This window comes from Lutra lutra, chromosome 13, assembly GCF_902655055.1.
Source record: "Lutra lutra chromosome 13, mLutLut1.2, whole genome shotgun sequence".
Lineage (NCBI taxonomy): Eukaryota > Metazoa > Chordata > Mammalia > Carnivora > Mustelidae > Lutra > Lutra lutra.
Window position 1 is genome coordinate 68,443,883 of NC_062290.1, and position 8,332 is coordinate 68,452,214.

Sequence of the window (8,332 nt, forward strand, 5' to 3'; positions counted from 1 at the left end):
AGCATGGAGCCCACCTTGGGGCACAATCCCACAACCCTGAGATCATGACCTGAGTAGAGATCAAGAGTTGGACACCCAATTGACTGAGCCACCCGGGTGCCCCCAGATTAACATCATTCTAAGTGACTTTTCTATATTCAGCCTTCACATTTTTTTCTCATGTGATACATTTATTCTCATGTGTTTTGTTTTGTTTTGTTTTACAGATTTTATTTATTTATTTGACAGAGAGACACAGCAAGAGCAGGAACACAAGCAGGGGGAGTGGGAGAGGGAGAAGCAGACTTCATACAGAGTGGGGAGCCTGATGAGGGGCCCAATCCCAGGACCCTGGGATCATCCCTGGGATCATGACCTGAGCCGAAGGCAGACGGTTAACAACTGAGCCACCCAGGTGCCCCAATTCTCACAAATTTAAAAAATCCATTCATATCAAAATGAAAGCATTGGAACATTATCCCCACTAGTTATAAATTTTCTTTTATTATTCAGAACAAATGTGCACCAACTGGCTGCCTGATCTACTGTGCTGGGGGTAATGGCAAAGTCAAAGAAATATAATTTGGGGTGGGTACCCTCAAGTCTACTAGTATATTGGGGGAAAACCTTCCTACTTAACCTTAAATGTTAATGTCTTGAAACACTTACAAAACCTTTCAAAGAAACCCAGAAAACCTCAAAATGTCCCAACATGGAACAATCTTGTAACTTTGATTGTAATTCTTTCTAACAGTCTTCCCTCTTGGCTCTGTATGAAATAGAGGAGACATGACATTATGGAACTGAAAATCTTAGAATTCATCACCTAACTTTAATGCTTAAGGGCCTGGAGGATCATCCAGACTAACCTGTACCTCTAACAGGAGAAGGTGCAGTGATCCTGCAAAGGACTTAATCCAAATCACTCCTATCGGTGGCAGAACCTGGGCAAACTCAGGCCGGTCTTGACTTGTTTGGGGTTGTTACAAAACGGTAGGAATCTAAGTGGGAAGAGAGTGGGACAGGCCACAGTAAGAAGAGGTACATTTTGCACACATCTGGTTCTTATTCCTCCTCCTAGACTGTGTTCTGCCCCCTCAATGGATGGAATGTCAGGAGAGGGAGGACCCCTGAAGAAGAGCTAACAAGGACCACTGAAAAGCGTCACTGGGGGTTGTGTGGTTGGGCCAGACAGCTGAAGGCAAAGCGTCTGCACGAATGTGGTTTCTGAGAGCCCTTCCCTCCCCCAGCGCCCTTGCGCTCGCCCTGCCTGGTGCCCGGCAGTAACCCCGAGACGCCCTGCAGCCTCCGCGATCTTCAATGTAGCGACTTGGGAAGAGAAAAAAAAAAGAGAGAGAGAGAGAATGTGCTCCTTTTCTCTTCAAACCTGATAGTTAGATCGGGGCCCCTCCCTTGCAGAAGTAAGAACCCGAACTTTGTGCCCACGTGGCTTTTCCGTGAGCGTGTGGACCCGGGGCTCTTTTCCTAACAGCCTTTTGGGGGAAGAGGATGTGGGGAGATAGCATCGCAGAAAAGGGGCCAGCTGTGGGAGAAGGGGGGTGAAGTCAACCGATGGGGTAAGGGGAACTAGAAGTAATGGGTTGTCAGGGACGTAGGGATGCGTGGGGGTGACGACTCAGAAGGCCATGGTCGCCCCGCCGGGCCTGAGATTGTGCCCAGCCTCACCAGACCTAGAAATTAGGGCATATCCGCAAGGTCCACACCCTTTATTTCAGAGGGTAACGGAAACCACTGAAAAATAAGCGCTCTGGACGCTCGCCGGAGCCCAGAGCGAGCTCCGCGCAGGCGCACACGGCTCTGCGTCTGCCCTCGAGTTACCCCGCGCGGCTGGCCGGCGAACTAGGTGAAAGGTAACTAGCAGGCACTGCTCCGGGCGACAGCCACAGCGCGCGTGCGTGGCAGGGCGGGTGCGGGCCCCGGCAGCTCGCTCCGACCTCCCCAAGTTTCTCCAAGTCTGCACTTCAGCGAGCTGTGGGAGTGGCGCGCCTGGGAAGAGGCAGTGCGGGAGGCGCTGGAGTGCGGGATAGGGGCAAACTTGGAAAATTCTTGTCCACTCTGCCCTCCATGGGAGGTCCCGGGATGATGCGGGGAGAGAACCACCTACTAGGCGCCATTTGTGTGCCCCACCAAGTGCTGGGCGTGTCACTGCGTTAATTCTGGCAACCCTCTGAAGGAGGCTGTATGGCCTCACATTTACGAAAGAGGAAACCGAGGTGATGTGATTTCATGTAACTTGCACAAGGTCATTCAGTCCATAAAGGGCAGTTTCCACAAATGGTCCCTGATTCGAGATTTTTTCCTTTTGTTTTTTCCTTTACCCTAGTGCTAATAACTGACATGTACAGTGCATTTTACAAGGCACCTCTTAGACATTACTTGTTCTATCTTTACCTGAAAGCTATGAGGTAGGTAATATCACTCTCTCTCTTTTGTAGATGGGCAAACTGAGACTCAGTAAAGTTATTCTAAGATCACACAGAGACTAGCAGAGTTGAGATTTTATGCCTCATGTTAGAGGGATCAAGAAAGATCAGGTTCCTCCACCTCCTATCCTTCAGAACTATGGAGAATAGAAGAGCTTCAGGCTCGAGGGGTTGAAGGGCCCAGGCCATGAGGAACACAAAGATGTTCTCATCACAGGAGGTTTCCTTCCATTGCAGGTTTCCAATACACAGTTACAAAGTGACCACTCCTTCTAGGAGATATTTGGGGTATTAGCTCATTGAGGGCAGGGACTCATGGTTTGTTTAATTTGTTGGTGAGTTTATAACTAAACAAACACACACTCAACCTCAGACTACCCCAGAGGGAAGCAGCAATTGTGTCCAGCACTGGGTCAAGTGATTACTTTCTTGTGACTTTTCCCTGGTGAGAGCTCTTGCATTCATTCGGCAAACCTTCTTAGCACCCACTCTGGTGTTCACTGAACTGGAAAACAAGATGGAAGCTTTGAAAGGCAGGAAGGCCTCACTTCTCCCGAAAACTCCATTCTGAGTCCTCGACATCTGGGAGTTTGCCCACCTCCATGCATGTGGAAGCCACAGGGTTTCCTGTGAGTACAAGAAATGTACCACTCAGGGGCATGGGACCAAATCACACTGCTCCCACCCTCGGTGCCAAGCTGTTCCTCAGACTCATAAAACAAAAGCAGCTCTGCTCCTCTCCTGAGGAGGCCTTGGAAATAGGCAACTACCGAAAGGGAAATGCAAGGGAAGCAGAAAAAGCTGTAGGGCGGCTGATCAGCCCCCTCCCACTCCCATCTCTTTCCAAGAATCCCTTCTTCCCTTGAGTGTCCAGTCAGAGAATTGGAATGTCACTGCCTGTGCCCCAAGACTGTGCTGCTGCTCAGGCTGATAAAGACAAAGGCTGCAATTGGACTGTCTTTGCCCGAATGTAACCCTCCCTGCCTTGTAGCCTCCCTGAGGTGACCAGGGGAGATCACGTGTTGCCCGAAACTATCAAGATGCTTCTGCAAGGTGCCTGCCTGGTGGTGCTGGCAGAAAGAAAGCTGCTTGGGGACTAACACTATCAATCTGTTGAGAGTCCCCATGCTGACACACTGGGTGCTTTGCTACACAGTTTTACTTGGTTTCCATAGGATCCCCCACAGCCCTATGCAGTAAGCAGAACCATCCCCATTTTGTAAAGGATAAAACTTAGGCTCCTGAAGGGATGATTTCCCCACATTACACACCAAGTAAAAAGATTGGTTGAAACTCAACTCCCACTTCTCTATGCATTTAGAACCCAGCACCCCAACGGGGCAGATACTTGGAGTTGGTTGGGAAAACTATCCCTTGGATACTCACCTTCTTCCCTAATTATCTCAGAGATATTTCAGTAAAAATGTAGAACAAGTGAAATTCCATGCCTTATACAAAGTTAAACAACAAGTGACTTAATAGAGGAATGAATGAATGGATGGAAGAAGGTAGAAAATGAGATGTGACTAAAGCACCTGGAATTTTGGTTGGCACATAGTAGACACTCAATAAATATTGCCTTAATGAATCCATTAAGCAGAAAGAAGAAATCAAAATATAAAGAACAGAAGAATTTCAGTGTAAGGTGCAGATATTTTAGGAAAACAATTTCCCAACCTGAAGCTCACAGATGAAGTTTATAATCCTGTTGGAATTTGAAATGCTCCTTTCTGAATTATCACTGAAAAGTTTACTGGCACCAGAAGGTTATCAGTAGATATACAAAACATGGATGCAATTAAGCTCTTGTCCACAAGTCCCTTCCTATTGAATTACCTCTTATGGTGCTTCTTGGGTGTGATTTGTGCTGCTGGTTTTTATCAGTTGGAAAGGCCTTTCATTCCATTCACTAAGTGCTAGTACATACTCTTTACGAAGCACTACGTATGTTACAAAGTGCATAAGATATGGTCCTTGCTCCCAAGTGAGGAAAACATGAGATTTGGAGTCAATTGTCCTTGTTCGAGTTCTGCTCTTATCAGGGTGTGTACTTCTGCACATTACTTAACCTCAGCCATCTTCAGTTTTTACATATGTAAAAGGGGTATAAAATTACCCCACAGATAGCAAGAGAAATTAATAAAGGAGGAATTCATAAGAGGCAAGTGTTATTAATTTAACTTTATTCAGAGAGAACATGGGGAATGTTGTGCCAGGCACCGAACCTAGCTCTCTTCAGGGAAGAGGAACTGAAACCTTGAGACCTAAGAAGAATTTTGGATTGGAGGTTGTCCAGGCAGCGAGGAGCATGGAGGAGCAGAGTCTCGCTGACCAGGAACAGTGTAGGAACTAGGTAAGGGCCTCATGGGCCTTGGGCCTTAGCCTTGGGCCACATTTCTATTGAGATATGGATATGCCACTTGAATCTGGTGGCTGCAGGAAGAAGGGGCATCTCAGAGCAACCGAATCCTTCAAGAACTCTGCTATCTAACTGTGCTCAATATGCCATTTCCCTGCTCAGGTCAGCCTGAACTCATGGCAACCAGCACTTCTTGAGTCTCTGCTGGATGCAAGACGCTAAGAATTCAGAGCAGGCCTGATACAAATATAAAGTTTGTAAGCACAGAATGACCTAAAGGTTTAAGAGGGAAGACACCTTAGCCCACTGGGGAATGAGAAATTCCCAAGGAGGCAGCCTTTGGCAGAGATGTGAAGGATGGGGCAGATTTGCCAAGGACAGGAATAAACAAAATGGGTTTACGCCCTTTGACAAACAAGTACACAAAAACAAGCAGAATTCCACTTTAGCCGTACTACATGCTTCTTTGATTTACTCACAGAATTTAGAAGGAAAGGAAGAAAGCACGAGGAAATGCATCTTGGTCATCTTGGAAGGCAAGGGAGTAGTTAAGGCTTTGCAGCTTTGACTTGTTTACCAGCTCCGTGGCCTTGGCTTGTCACCTTCTCTTGTGCCTGTAGCCTTGTCTGTAAAGTAAGAACTCTCACACCTAACTGACAGCATTATTGCAGGGGTGAAACGAGACGGTGAAGGTCAAGTATCCACGACCATACACACCAAGCACTTGATCAACTGGAGAAATGGCAGCTTCTGTCTCCTTCCCCATCACAGGGAAGGTCAGGGCTGAACTCTATTTGCATTTAGCCACACAGCCTCTTTTAAAACAAGAGGCCCAAGAAACACTTCCAAACATCCTCCTAGACTTTTCTATGTCTGCTTTCTCTTTATCCACAGAAAAACTTGTGCAAATGTCCACCCCTCGGGAACAAAGCAACTCTGTTAATTAAGTATAACCCTATTCTGTCTGAAGACTGTAATTACCCTTCTCCCTAGATGTCCTGCCTTGAGAATTCCTCTGCTCCAGGGCCAACCTGTCAGAGCCCAGCCTCCTTCGGGCAGAGACGCAGAAGGGCTGGGATCTCAGAATCTATCCACAGAGGACAAGCTCTGGTCCCTCCGGGGGGGTGTTGTAAATAATTAGTGTAAGTCCTGTTTCTTTCCCTAGCCTCATGGTAGTTCCAAGGATAACAATACAGAGGAAAGCCAAGTCCCTGCGGAATTTCCTGAATAATCCAAAATGCTCGAGTGTCACGGAATTTCCCCACACAGTTTCCAGGTCTAACCCATTCTGCATTTTGTCCCACTTCACACTTGCATACCCTATAGTAGGTACACAGAAAAGTTTAATTCCCAGTTGTTGTTTTTCTTTTCCAGAGTTAAGTCACTGGGAGAAAATGTCAAGGCCATAAAAAGGAAACAGGAAGCTTAAATTCCACCTAAACTCATCTCAGGAGCTTAATGTTCCTTTGGGGGAACCAGCAGCCAGTCATTTCAGGAGCTTAGAAGGAGACCCAGGTGACTGGGATCCTAACTGTGTTTCTACCGTTTAGCTAATTCACAGCCTAAGCTAAGTCACGCCCCTTCTCCAAGTCTCAGTTTCCACACCTGTAAACTTAAAGGTTCCTTTCCAAGTATCAGTCGCCTCTGAGACATATTTGGAGTTTTGCTACTTGCCCCCAAAGCAGGGAACGTTTTGAAACTAGAAGCCAATATTTCAGAAAACTCAGAAAAAGAAGGCCTGTGAAACACTGACATTTGTTGAAATTCAAGCGCAAACACCAATCACAATCTATTAGCAAAGTCCAACTCAGGAAACTATGTACTTGAGAACAATTAAAGTATTATTTAGTTCTTTGCCAAAAGTTAAAACTAAAATTTAACCTTTTTCCCCCTGAATTTATTATACAGTTTGGCTGCGCGTTGAGTGTATTTTTTTAAAGGAAGCAAGCACATTTAATTAAAAGATAATACTGTACCAATTTTTATTAATTAGGGGAAACAATAAATGTGCTTACCTTTCTTCACATATATGTACATTAGATAAGGAATGAGGACGTTCAGAACCAATAGCTAGGAAGAACAATGAGTATATTTATGAATTAACTTTTTTAAGCAAATAAAACTAATAAAGGGTTGAGTTGGTATAGTAGACACTGTTGGTGCCTTACTGGTACCTGTCTGTCCCCAGCTGCTGTGAGTGCTCACTGCTCAGGGCTCACAGAAACTGCCCTCCACAGAATGGGAGCTGACTCTCCCAGGAGGTTATGCTCCCCTCTCTTGCAGCCAAAAACTGACTGATGAAGGGTTAAACTATCTGGCACCACACCTCAGGATGGGACCAACTCTGCAGTGTGATCTAAGCTCCAGAGTTCCCCTGAGCTGGTCATGATCACACTTTTCCTGAAGTCAAGTCCTTATCTGACTACTTGCCCTTCCCATCCTGCTTCCACACACACAATTCCTACACCATAGAATCTCCACAAGGATACATAAAAAACTGGTAACATATTATTTCTATGAAGAGGAACTAGATGTTTGGATTTCTTTTCATTCCATATTTAATACTGGAACTATGTGCATGTGTTATTCAATAAAACAAGTTGATTTTTTAAAGTACCACTTAGTGTAGTAACTATAGAATATACAGAAAAATAAAAATCACTTAAAATACCAACTCGGGTGCCTGGGTGGCTCAGTGGGTTAAAGCCTCTGCCTTTGGCTCAGGTCATGATCTCAGGGTCCTGAGATCGAGTCCCACATCGGGCTCTCTGCTCGGCAGGGAGCCTGCTTCCTCCTCTCTCTTCTTCTGCCTGCCTCTCTGCCTACTTGTGATCTCTCTCTGTCAAATAAATAAATAAAATCTTTTAAAAAAATAAAATAAAATACCAACTCTAAAATACACCATTGTATTATTTTGTTGTATTTCCTTTTCGTCCTCCTTCTATTTGAAGACTTTTTTTTTTTTAAATAAATGGGATCATGATGTCCATGTAGAGTTATATTCTGATTTTTGGAATCAATTTTATAGCCTACATGTTTTCCCACATCAATACATTTTATCCTAAAATATCATTTGTGATGACTGTTTAGTTTTCCACTGTATAAAAGTATAATAATTTTTAAATCAGTTCCCTATTGATAGCCATTAGACAGTTATGAATCTACTGTTCCCTTAGAATAGACTTCTAGATGTGGATTTATTGATCAAAGAAAAAGGAAATTTTTAAACTTATAATAATGAAATATTAAACTGTCCTCCTCAAGGTTTGTCTCCATTTGCAGTCCCCCCAGCAGTACATATGAGTATTAATGAGCCCTCACCAGCACTGAGAACAATGGACCCTTGGCATTCTTGGCTTTATTGTTGTCAAATTTCCACTTCTCAGGAGCTTCCCAAAAGATTCCTAGTGGGTAGTAATTGGTAATTGGTTGGGACAGGGCTGAGAAACTGTCAGGATCGGCTGAGAAAGTCTCTCATCACTCAGTAAGTCTAGCTAAGGGCCCAGAGTCTGTAGTCACTGTAGCCCTGCAGCAGGGCCCTGCTGACTTC